The sequence below is a fragment of the Acipenser ruthenus genome, chromosome 5 (genome assembly GCF_902713425.1).
Source record: "Acipenser ruthenus chromosome 5, fAciRut3.2 maternal haplotype, whole genome shotgun sequence".
In the NCBI taxonomy this organism is placed as follows: domain Eukaryota; kingdom Metazoa; phylum Chordata; class Actinopteri; order Acipenseriformes; family Acipenseridae; genus Acipenser; species Acipenser ruthenus.
In genome coordinates, this window is record NC_081193.1 from 65254116 (window position 1) to 65267110 (window position 12995).

Sequence of the window (12995 nt, forward strand, 5' to 3'; positions counted from 1 at the left end):
ATAATTAGTTGTGTTCATAAGTTGCTACAGACCTTAACATTGCGTTAAAACACAATGCAAATGTAAGCTTGTGGAATCTACATAATTTTTACATGTGATTGTTCCCTCATTTAAGCAGATGGCTAGAATATATAATAATTGTATTAAATGAGGTCTATATGCATGCTGCCTGTGTGTGCTGTATACCAAGGACTCAACATTGGATATGCTATGTTGACTATAGCTAGATAATAAAGTTTAGAGATATAGTGTTTGCAGTATACCTATTCACTCTATACAGGATTGTTACCATGTAAGCTATGTTAATATATACAGGTGACCCTGGCTCTAATGGTATCAGAGTGTCATTTAGTGCGACGATGTGCCATTCGTTTTTCAACAGGGAAGTCTAGTGGGCATATTTCCTGACTCCCCACACATAGAGATTATGTCATTTACGTGACTGAGGCGAGTCATCGAAATTTGACACCAAATCTTGACTTTTTCAAGATCCTTCACTTTATGAAGCCTAATCAACATGTTGACTTCACTGCAGCCCAAAATACCAAAACACTACAAAAAACACCTATAGAATATTTCCATTACACACATTCATATACACCATAAAGCCAAAGACAGTATCAGTTGTGAGAATTATTGTAATTGTTTAAGAGTATAGTGCTAATGTTGATGCATGAAATGCGGAACAAAAAAGGAAAAATATACAGAATATTAAAATGTTTGCACAGCTGCAGTCTACTGTACTGCATCCCTATCAGGGACAATGTAGTGTTATTTTCAGGTACACAGTAAAAAGTACTCAACGCACTGCGCTTGCTCCCGCATGCCTAAACAACTTCCGCTAAGAAAGTAGGGAAGTGCCCATTAAAATCTGGTGTGTTATGCTGTTTTCTGTCTTTTACATCTTTTTAAATTGAGTGTATTGTATTTTTCTACCATTAAGAAAATAGTATGCGAATATTTATCATATGCAATACATTGGTTCTTGTGCATTTTTTTACTTCTGCAACGTTGTGGTTGACTTCTCCATTTTTCTTGTTCGTCCTGAATTGTTTTTTTCTTTTTAGAGAAGTTGATTGTCTGTTTCCAGTTTAAGTTTGCAAACAAATAATGTATAATTAATGGTAAAGGTACCTCTGTTTGACAATCAGAAAACACCCATCAGATCGATGCACATGTTGATTGCACATTACCAAAATCTGACAGTGCATCACTTTCTGACATTAGACATTTTAGTACACCACATTGTGACATGTACCACTTTCTAACACTACACCGGTGCTAGGCAACTTGCCATCCTAGGCAAAGCCGGTATTTACATCACAATATTATCAAAAAAGCAAACTCCCAATGTACCATACGTTTTGAAAATACAAACCTGTACAAAAAGCAGAAAGGGCTGCAGGGCAACACAGTAGGCCTACTACCTTCCCCAATACAGTACTGTCAGTCTACACACTGTAATTAAACTAACTGCATGATTTTAGAATGTATGCACATATCCAGATGCATACCTTTTTTTTCTTTTTTCTTAAGGAAGACAGCAAACGGCGTCTGTATGCGCAGCAAATACACAAACACGAAATACAGTACTTCACTTCAAGTTTATCATTATTATTAATACATTTCTCAGTTGTAATTGAGATACACGAATGGCTTATCACGGATCAAATGAATAACCCTACACACCTGTCTGTTAAATGCAGTGGTGGTGGGAGTCTGTAAACCTGAACTGTCTCAGCCTGTCCCAGTGTAGTGTTATAAAGTGGTACATCGTCACAATGTGGTACATGTACCAAAACTTGACCCATGTAATGTTAGAAAGTGGTACGCTGTGAGATTTTGGTACAGGTGCAATCAATTGTGATGCGATATGTTTTCCTATTGTCAAACAGAGGTACATTTACCATTAATTATACATTCTTTTTGCAACCCATTAATTCTACGTTATTTTTATGCAAACGTAAACGGAAAACAGAGAATCAATTTCTCTAAAAAGAAATTGTAAACATGGTTGCTTTTCTGCAAAGGAGAATCCGCCCCTAACCAATACGTCATCAGCAAGTGCATAAAAGCTCTCTGTGTTATTTTTTCATGTCTCTTCTTTTTGTTTTGGCTGCTCAGTCAAGCGCTGGAAGGCCGAAATGGGAGTTGACCGCTTAGAGCCTGGAGGAAGGGGTGTCCTCAGCCATGGATTCCCTGAGGTATCCCCCTAAAAAATAAAAAATATTCGAGCAGGGTTATTTTCCTTACCTGAGTGCTGAGCGGTTCGTATTTAGTTCTACGGGGTGAGTGGTCGGGTTGGAGAGGCTGAGCTGTATCCCCCAGTGCAGTCATCCTCTGGGGGATGGGCCGTGTCTCAACTGCTGATTTTCATTAAATTCAATATTTGGGGGATAAATGGCAGGGCGCCACTGTGGAGCATGTTAATTATTTATTATTACTTCATTCATGGTTTGGCGGCCTTGTCTTTTTGGGGGTAGGTGGCCACTATCTGTGGCACTGGAATACATGTCACTGTTCATGTTTTCCCAGCCGGCCTCACACAGGTAGCCGTCGGGCACCCACGGACAAGACTTCCAGCCAAATGTATCTCACCCGTTGTGGGGTGTGTTCATTATTTATTATTGTTCTCCATTCATGGTTTGGTGTCTTCGTCTTTCTGGGGGGAGGTGGCCCATAGCCACTTCCTATCTGCGGCACTGGGATGCATGTAACTGTTCATGTATTTCCTCCAGCCAAATTTATCTTTCACTCGCACCTTGAGTGCCCACCACAGTCATCGGGCCCTTCACAGTTCATAAATCATCTGCAATTGCAATCATCATCATTCATTCATTGCCATTCATTCATAGCGGATTCTCTGTGCTGAAAAAACAATTCACAACGAAAAAGACAAAATGAGAAGTCCACCGCAAAGTTGCAGAAGTAAAAAAAATGTACAAGACCCAAAGTATTGCATATGATAAATATTTGCATACTATTTTCTTAGTGATGGAAAAATATGATAAATGCAGTTAAAAAAGATTTAAAAACAGCATAACGTACCAGATTTGAATGGGCACTTCCGTGTTTTCTAAGCGGAAGTTGTTTAGAAGTTGTTAAGGCATGCGTGAGCAAGCACAGTGCGCTGCGTACCACTGTTTATCCGCGTATACCGGTGTTATGCCAAAATATTATCAATTTTACCGCTAAATTCAACTCATGCCTGGGATGGGTTCCATTTAAATAGTATTGTATTTAAATGGTCAGTAATAATGTATTTACAGGTTAGTAATATTGCCAGTGTCATGTGATAGACAACATTCAGATTATATCAGAGATCAGAACTGAACATATTTTATTAGCATTGGTATTTTAAAAGCAAACCTACAGGCGGGGTGAGGTGAGCATGGCGGAGGAATGGCTCTTCCGGGGAGAAGTCTAGCCCTAGCTCACTTGCCTCAAAGAGGAAGAACGGGAGGAGGTGGCTAGTCAAGGAGCCGGTGCCACCTCCAGCGCCGAAGAGGGAGAGCAGCTGGGGACAGGTACCTCAGCGCTCTTGAGGCCAGGAGTTGGTGCCTTATCTGCAGGTAGTGGGGGCAGATTGTGCTTAACTGCCCCCTCCAAGAAGATGAGTGCCCAGCGCCGCTGCCACTACCGGGGTGCCCCGCACTGCTATCAGTATTGCCGCTACGGAAGGAGGAGGTGAGAAGACCTCCACCACCACCCCAAGTATCAACCCACCCACAGGAGTCTATGTAGGGAAGGATGGGCTGGCGCTTTAGGGGGGAGGTGGCCGATAGTGGCCATGCATGCTGCGCACATGAGGGAAGTGTGTGGCAGCATGGCAGGGTAAAAGCCCTGCCAGTGCCCGGGTGTGTATATGTGGGGAGTAATGGGTGGCAGGGAGGTGTATAAATAGGGTGATCACTGGTGTTAGTTAGAATTGTGTTGGTGGTGCAGCGGACGGTACTTTGTGTTTGTTTTGTTTGTTTTGAGTAATTTAAATAAATATGTGCATATGGTCTGCAGTTTTATGGTCTTCTCTGAGTCTCCTTGGCAAAGCACGCCCTGTCACAGTGCCCCAGTACTGTAAATACACTTTCTTTCAAAGAAATTTTAAATTTAAGTAAAGTTTGATGTGATTTCAGTGCAGTCTGGTTGTCTTACAGGCACAAAGCTCTGCATGAATCACATCTTTCTGTTTCTAAACATAAACAAGACTGAGGCTATTCTGATCAAGTCTTGTCAACAGCTGGCACGGTTCTGGTTGAATTCACTGGAACTGGACTTTCCTGGCCTGAGGCCTCAGCTGAGTTCCACTGTCAAAGGTCTAGGTAGCCATGAGTATGGTTTGAGGCTCAGTGAGAAAGACATCTTGTCATTGATCCATTGCTTTTCATGCCCTGATCTGAACTCAGCTGTTAATAAGAACCTGATGGATGCTTATGCAAACTCCCGGTGATCTATTGCAATTCCTTGTTGTCTAATCTTCCTAAAACCACACTTGTACATGTATTTTATCCACAAATGTGATGCCTGAATTATCCACTCAAATTTGCAGCAACATGTAATGGTCAGAGAAAAGATACCTACATATCAGTTTCCCTCACTGTAAGTTGTGATTATAAATTTTGCCACCCTGTGGTTTTTAGAAAAGCAGTCAATCATCAATCAGTATGTGACTGCATATGACAAGTGGAACTCACTATGTCATTAGGCTTCCAAATCCGTATCTCCTGCAATTTACAGGACGCTTTTGATATACAGGGATGTCACAATGGTAGCATAGCACAGCAGCCTGTTGCTGAGTGACTAATTCCATCTCAGGTTTTATCCACTCGTAAAACTGTTATCTCTTCATACACTTGGTGTGCCCTGTATTTATCACTTAAAATGTCTCTGCATGGTGTGCAAAATGAGTCATACAGCCAGGGGAGCACAGGTTCACGTCTTGGCTGTGTGAGTTGCTGGAGTGGTGTTTTAGTCTTGGGCTCCCCGTTAAAGAGGCAAAATCGTCAGTGACTGGTTATCCTCACCATGATCCTACTGGTCATCTCCAGGGCTGGCGTTTGTCTTCCTTGCCAACATCTTCTGTAGAGATCCTGGGTGTAGGCGACAATTGGCTTGTTCCTGTGCAATATGCTGGGAATAATACTAGCCGAATATTCACACAGTTTCCTTCCCTTTTGTGTGACGGATGACATACTAAATAAGGAAGCAAATACAGGCGCTTTTACTGGAAGGCTGTATACAAGTAATTTAACTTTCAATGAATAGTGCAAGTACAGCAAACCTTTCTGTTGATGGTTTTCGAACATGTCTTTTGTATCTCAGTAAACAGTGTTAGAAATTCCCCATGGCAGATTGGCATTGGGCCAGTAAATCCATTACTACCTATTTTTGGATCACTGGCAATGTCTTATTTTTTTTAATTAAAATATATTTTCTTGCGGGTCCCCTGAGCGGCTCATCTGGTAGAAGCACAGCCACATGGTGCAGGGTGAGCTACGGTGGTTTTGTGTAGTTTTATGCTCAGATAGATGATGAGTGTGCTACAACCTGATTGGCTGAATCTTTCAGCATTATAAATATTGAGTATTGCTCCTAATGTTTAAATCAATGATTGTTCCTAAATCATTTACATGATGTGCCTCTACTGTATCCTCCTTGTTTCAGTTATGAATGCTGTTGCTTAAATATTGAGTTGCATTGTTGGGTATAGTTAGTGTTATTTTATTATTCTATCAGTGTTCAGTGACAACAGTACAGTTCTAAATGCCTGTCTCATCCATTTCCTTGTTCTTAGGAGAGTCACCACCAAAGACATACTAACCAAAGAGCACCTACTGCAACAGATACTTGTGCTGAAGTAAATGTATGGAAGGAAACTTGATTTAGTCTTGTACAAGATGGTGCTGATCAATCCACAGTTTAGCTGATCTATCCATTATTATACTACTTTCCAATAGGTTAGGTGTGGAGCAGAAATTGCAAAATGTCTAAGAAGAACATACTGTTTTAAACTGGTTTCTTCATTTTCATCCCAGTCTTGTCATAAGTCACCATTTCAGAAACAAGCTTACTGGGCTAAAATGAATAACAAATGGCGTAATTCATCCATAGCTATAGAACACTCAATCGTAAGATATGTAGATTTCAAGGAACAAGGGAGAATTTTAAAATAACAGTAAATTACCCTGAAAAAACTTTAACATAACAATTATCAAACCACAGCATGACCAGAATTAGCACACAATGGAATGGGACTGTGTTTATTGGTTAATGCCATTGTGTTTAGAATTCTGCAAATCGCTCTTACCATGTATTTGTCACACCAGCTGTCAAAACCATTGTCTTTAAAGCTAATTTGGGTTGGGGATGTTGTTCAAAAACTCTGTAAAGTCATTTAACATACAGTACGTTACTACAGTGTATGTAAAGGTTTTGTACATAGGAGGTCTTTGTGAGGTTGTGAAACTGCATGAAATGACCCCCATTAGCCTGTATTTTGTTCTCTTGAGCTACAACAGACAAGCGCTTCTAAAGCTGCTTCTGACAAAAACGTTCAGCAAGTTTGTTTGTTGAAGACATAAAAACATCAAACAAAGGTTGACAGAAACGTGGAACAGAGAGAGACAGAGAGCGCTGCTGGCTACCCAGGCCTTTATGCGTATCTCAGGAAACTCAGGTGAACTTTATCAACTTTTTAAGCCTCAGGGTGTTCACCGTGGCAAACATTTCTTAAAGGAACATCTGAGAATATGATGAGTCAGCACTGATAACACCGTGTAACAATTTTTTATTTTTTTTTTGGTTCCTGGGTAGTAAGTGTTATTTCCTAATTGCTTATGCCTCAAAAGTATAGAAAATGGCTATTATTCCTCACAAACTTTGCTTTTGTGACCAGGACAGTGATATTTTGAAATTTACCTATTTTCCAGAACATTCCAGATAGATTCAGTGCTGAGTAAACTTGGAGTAACTTCTAGAACTTTCTAGAACTTTCCAGTAATATAAATAGTAGTATAAATACAGGGGCCTTAAGCCCACCAGTTCAGTTTAGTTCCAGCTGCCTAAGTGGATACATATCTGCATTTTTCTGAGATGGCATCAAGAGGCTGCAAGCATCCGGCAGACGCATTTTGAGACTTCAAAATGGTGGCATTCCTGATGGGTCTCCAAGGCGGTTTTACCAAGTTTCCCTGCTATCTTTGCCTTTGGGATAGCAGGGCCACCAAGGCGCACTACCACAGGCGGGACTGGCCACAGCGGACCGAGTTCTCTGTGGGGAGGAACAATGTCAAGTGGGAGCCACTGGTGGACCCCCGGAAGGTGCTGATGCCACCACTGCACATCAAATTGGGCCTTATGAAACAATTTGTCAGAGCTCTAGATAAGGAGTCGGCAACCTTCAAGTACCTTCAAGACTTCTTCCCTAAGCTGTCTGAGGCAAAGGTCAAAGCCGGTGTCTTCGTCGGACCACAGATAAAGAAGATCCTGGAGTGCAATGAATTCCCCAAGAAGCTCACTAGTAAGGAGAAAGCGGCTTGGAACAGCTTTGTCGCAGTGGTTCGGGGCTTCCTGGGCAATCACAAGGCCGAAAACTATGTGGAGCTGGTTGAGACTCTGGTGAAGAACTACGGCACAATGGGCTGTAGGATGTCCCTCAAAGTCCATATCCTTGATGCTCATCTTGATAAATTCAAGGAGAACATGGGAGCGTACTCGGAGGAGTAAGGCGAGCGCTTCCACCAGGATATACTGGACTTTGAACGCCGCTACCAAGGACAGTATAACGAGAACATGATGGGAGACTACATTTGGAGGCTGATTCGTGAAAGTGATTTACAGTATAATCGTAAATCTCGAAAAACTACTCACTTCTAAATCTTTTGTAGTCATTTTTGTATTACTTTAGTATAAATACATGTTAATTTGGATTCATATGTTGTTTTTTTCTGACTTTATGTGAACGAAAAGACACAAATTCGCCCGTTTTCTCATTGGAAATAGGTAAATTTCAAAATATCACTGTCCTGGTCACAAAAGCAAAGTTTGTGGGGAATAATAGCCATTTTCTATACTTTTGAGGCATAAGCAATTAGGAAATAGCACTTACTACCCAGGAACAAAAATTGTGTTACATAGTGTAATTGGTTAAAGTTATACCATGTTTTTTTTAAGGTTTTCTTGACTTTCAGGGTATATCCCTCCCCTTCATGTTAGTCTGCACCTTCTACAGTCCACTCTGCTTACTTTACCATAGAGCCCATATAAAAGTTTACTCAAATATATGTGAACAACAAGATGGTAGTTTACCTATCTACTTATAGTATAAATATACTGTGCTTTACCATGATCAACCATGGTTTTTACAAAGCTTTGCCGTACTTACCTGTAAAATTACAGAACCAATGCATTGCCTTTGGTATCCGAATGATTGTCTCTGCCTTACCATGATTGCATTGTGATTTTACTATATTTTGCTGCACTTTGCTACACTTTTAGAATGTGTTATGTTATAAGGGAAAAAGGAAAATAATAAAAGGCAAACAATAACACCTTAAAGTTTTGTTTCTCATATGTAAGATTATTATCTTTATTATGGCATTCTTAGGTCTGCTTGTGAACTATTCAATTACTACTATCACACATTTTGTGGAAAATGAAGTCTCAGGCTAAAGTTAAAGTTGGTGGGGGCAGTACTCAGAATTTTGGTGACCAATTTGGCTAACACAATAGAAATATGTGTTGATGTCTGTATAAATTTGATCAAATTCACATTTTACAACTACTTTCTCTTTAAAATATCCCAGGGTTTGTTAGAAACAATGACTGCCAGTGATATTAACATGGGTGATGTAACTTTTTACTCTGGTGGTCAGTTATTTACCCTGAGATAAACAGGCATTGGGTGAGAAAATATATCTTTATATAACAGTGCCACCTGCATGATAACATTCAAATTACAGGCCAATTTTCCAGAGCAAAGCATAATCTCTGAATAGAGAGGTTAATGATTTTTAAGAAATGCCTGGGAATTAAGCAGTCAGATGAATAAATAAGTGGAACTTAACCAATGCAATAATAAAGAGGAGTGGTCACACAAGGGCTGCTATGATAGTATGAGATGTAGGGCTCTATTCACAAAACTTAACTCATCAGTTGGCTAAAGAATGTTTTTTCAAATTCATGTTGATAAATAAAATCAAGGTTGATATTTATGAAACTGTCCTTCATTGTTAATGAAACCATCAATAGTCCTGAACAGTTTCAAGAATGTCAGACTTGATTTTATTCATGCAATCTGACAAAAACATTCAACCAATACAACCAACTACGTTGAAATACAGTCCCATATGTCAGGATATTATGTAGGCAGCTATGAATATACATATGACGTGTGAACGTCAGAGAGAGAGAGAGTCGAGTAGTAACAACGAAGAGCTGTTGGCCCTGTGCTCATAAACGTGGGTTTATTATTTTCTAATAAAAGTTGTTTATACATAAACACGGTCTCATCTTTGGCAACAAACAAAACGTAACACCATGGTACCATATCAGTACCATTATGCTACTACACCTATGGTATTTTTAAACAAAATTTATCTGTGATGACCTGTTATTTTGTCGTTGCAACATGTCCCATTCTTTGTCTTTGACACAGAGGTTTAGTAGTATAGGTGCCTGTGCAAACCTTAATAGCTGACCCTAGGCAAGGTTGAACTTCAGTTGCAAGTGTGTATTGTAGAAGTGTGCCCCTAGTGGTGTACTGAGGGCAATACCTCCCCCTAGGCTATGACCGGTGCAGGTGAAGGAGACAGATTAAGGAAACCAGGATTTTGCGAATTTGCGATGATTTTATTGACCACTCAGTGTTAAAGTACATTTTAACAAAAACCCTGCCGTCAATGGCACTAACTGAACAAAAGACTTCCTAACTATCAGAGGAGGTCTACTCCCTTTACCGCTTTAAAATAAACAGAATAAATGAGGATTACTTACAAGTTATTAACACTCTGTAGATTACTTCCTATTCTATAAGAATGCGCAGTTTTAACAGTAGGTAAAACAGCAAAGCACACAACACCTGTTCCCCTCAAAGAAAACAAACAAATGAGAGAGGCAGCTCTGCCCTGCCTTGCTGGGCCACTGATTGCTAAGCTGAAATGGAAGCTGTGGCTAAATCCTTGTTAACGGCTCCATAAACATAAAGCTTTTGACAAACTACTGGCCACTAGTGGACATTGTGGGCTTTACAACAACAAATACTGTATTAAAAATCTTAGGTCGACCAGGTCTCCAATACCCAATACTTCTTTCTTGTCTTTACTAAGGACCGGAGATAACAAATCAGAACCAGAATCAGCAACAGTACTACTACTGATGCTGCTACTGCTCCCTTGAACAACCAGTCTCAGTACGTATCGTGATAGTTAGTTTTCATTACCGATGGTCCATTTATGTAGTTGTCTATCTGTTGTAATAACACTTTCTCTCGTTCGTTCATCTTAATCAATTGCAACTTTAACTGATCTTCATCTTTTTTTAGTCTTTTGATATCTGCCAATTCAGGTAAGGGGTCAGGTTTTTCAGCATATTTGTCATGCAAATCCAAATCAATTTGCTCTTTCGTGTAATATAACTTCCTATCTGCAGTATTCATTGTGTAGTTGACCGGTATACAGAACGCATGACTAGGTGGCTGGTATTGCACATCTTCAGCAGTTAAATTAGTCCAATAAAGAAAGGCACTTGCAATTCGTTTTTTTAGTAGCATAGTTCCATCCACATCCCAGATATGAAAACTACACCTAAAAAAAAGGTGCTGCACTCTGCAGCGTTTTTCCCCAATCGTCACTACCCGTCCTACACTTTGCTGTTCCCTCAGCTGTCGGGGTCTGCCCAAGGATTCCCCGCTCTCTCTCTATTTCTTCAGTTTCTTCTCTTTGAGTTTCTTTTGTTTTCTCTCCCGTCCGTCCACGGTCTTGCCGAGCAGAGCTACTGCTAGCTTGTTGTTAGGTCTAGAGGGGCAGATCTGAGGAAACAACAAAGTATTCATTTATAGGCCCAGCAATCCCCCCAAGACCCGCCTCCCAGCCACTCGGAGAGAGGGAAAGCCCACACACCCTCCTCCCACCTCTCTGTGTCACTGCCATGACTGACAGGCGAATCCCACGGGACTGCCGCCCTCTTCCTGCAGCATCGTGCATATGTCAGACGGCCAGTCCAGGTCTCCCGTTACACACGCCAATCTGTGTTGTTTCTGGTGGGTACTGATCACAGCCGTCTCCAATTACTCACAAAAAAACATTTATTTTTGCCTCTTAAAACACTATATGTGTCATCCGGTGTCTTATCTAATAGTTTCTGTGCTAAAGCGTAATTGTAAACAATTTGCCTCAGACCATTCACATACTAACTCCCTCCCTAACATTTCCAGGGCTCCTTTTGTCAGTTTTTCCAAATATCTTTGTCTTCTTCTTTAATAAAATGCCTGGGGAACCTGTTTGCGATTAAATCAGTTGCAAAATCCTGCACCAGCGTTTTCATATACCCAGCAGCAGCCAAGCAAAATTGTTGTTGTGACAGTTTAAATAGTAATGCTATCTGTGCTTGCATGTGCTTAATTAAAATTGTATTTACTTGTCTGGTTAACTTAACCTGTTCCTGCAACAAACTTCCCAATTTTTTATGCTGTTCATGTATCCCTTTATCAAACCTGTTTGTACAGGGAATTTTCTGAACCAAACATTCCTCCCAGATCTCCAAACATGCTCCGTTTCCTGTCTCTCAGGGCTACCTCTTCCCTTTCTCTTTGTATTATGTCACCATATGGTTTAGCTATTGCAGAATGGTCTCTACAAGCATCTATCCATTGAGTACTTAGGTCCTTTTACACTGTTAAAAATTCCCATTTTACATTATTAATATTGGTACGTGGACCATGTGTCGCTACTATGCCATTAGTTGGCATGGGCCACACTTTAGGACACATTTTTACACATTGCTGTTCATCGGTCAGCAATGTGAAAAAGAACAAAAATAAAATAAATATTTAAACAGAAACAAATCTTGAACACTATAACAAAAAAAGTAATCGAGGTCAGGCTGGGCAAATCGCCTTCACTGTTCCTAGATTTATTTTTCTCTCTCATCTCCTCCGCTCTCGTACTCCACTTCCTAACACCCACCCTGAGTGCAGAGAGGCTGCAGGCTTATATGCAGGTGACCATCTCCCAATTAGCAACAAATTAATCACTTAATTAATTCGGGAGATGGCAACCTTCTACACGAGAAATTGTGGATGGGGCTTCCCATCCACACTGCCAAACAAAACCTACGACTCTTTGCCGTCACATTTATAAAACAATAACAAAATGCATGGCTTTTGCCTTTATTTAAAAATACACAGATACAATAAATAAATCATACTACAAAATAATAAACTGCACAGGGGCAGAGGGGTACCCCATTCTAAAAATAAACAAATACATTTGTTTTTAAATAACAAAAATAAACTAAAAAAATACATTTATGGCAGGGCTTTGCCCGGCCCCCTTTTCATGTGCAGGACTCCTCGCCCTGCCACAATTACATATGGAAGTCATGGTAAATTAATTGTCATCGTCACAGCTACTGATGCCATTACCAGTATAACCCCTGAGGGCGCTGGCATTGCACCCCTTGTCCATTCGTTTTGTTGTGGCATATGGTGTTCACAGGGCAGGTCACGTTGTTGTGTATTTTGCAGATACTGTTGTCGTTGCATGTCACCACAAACAGGTGGTAGATGATCAGGAGAACAGTAAGACACCCCCCTTGATACCCCTTTTGTCAGCTTCATTGACCTGAAAAGAGAGTGTAGTATTTACTCTTTGTTAACACCTGCTTCTTTATACACTTACACTGATCCACATGATACCATCTATACTGAGCGCATTTCTTATTTTTGCTTATTGCAGCCTTGATATTACCGTCCCGCTTCATGTGGTCCCATCCAATTTGCA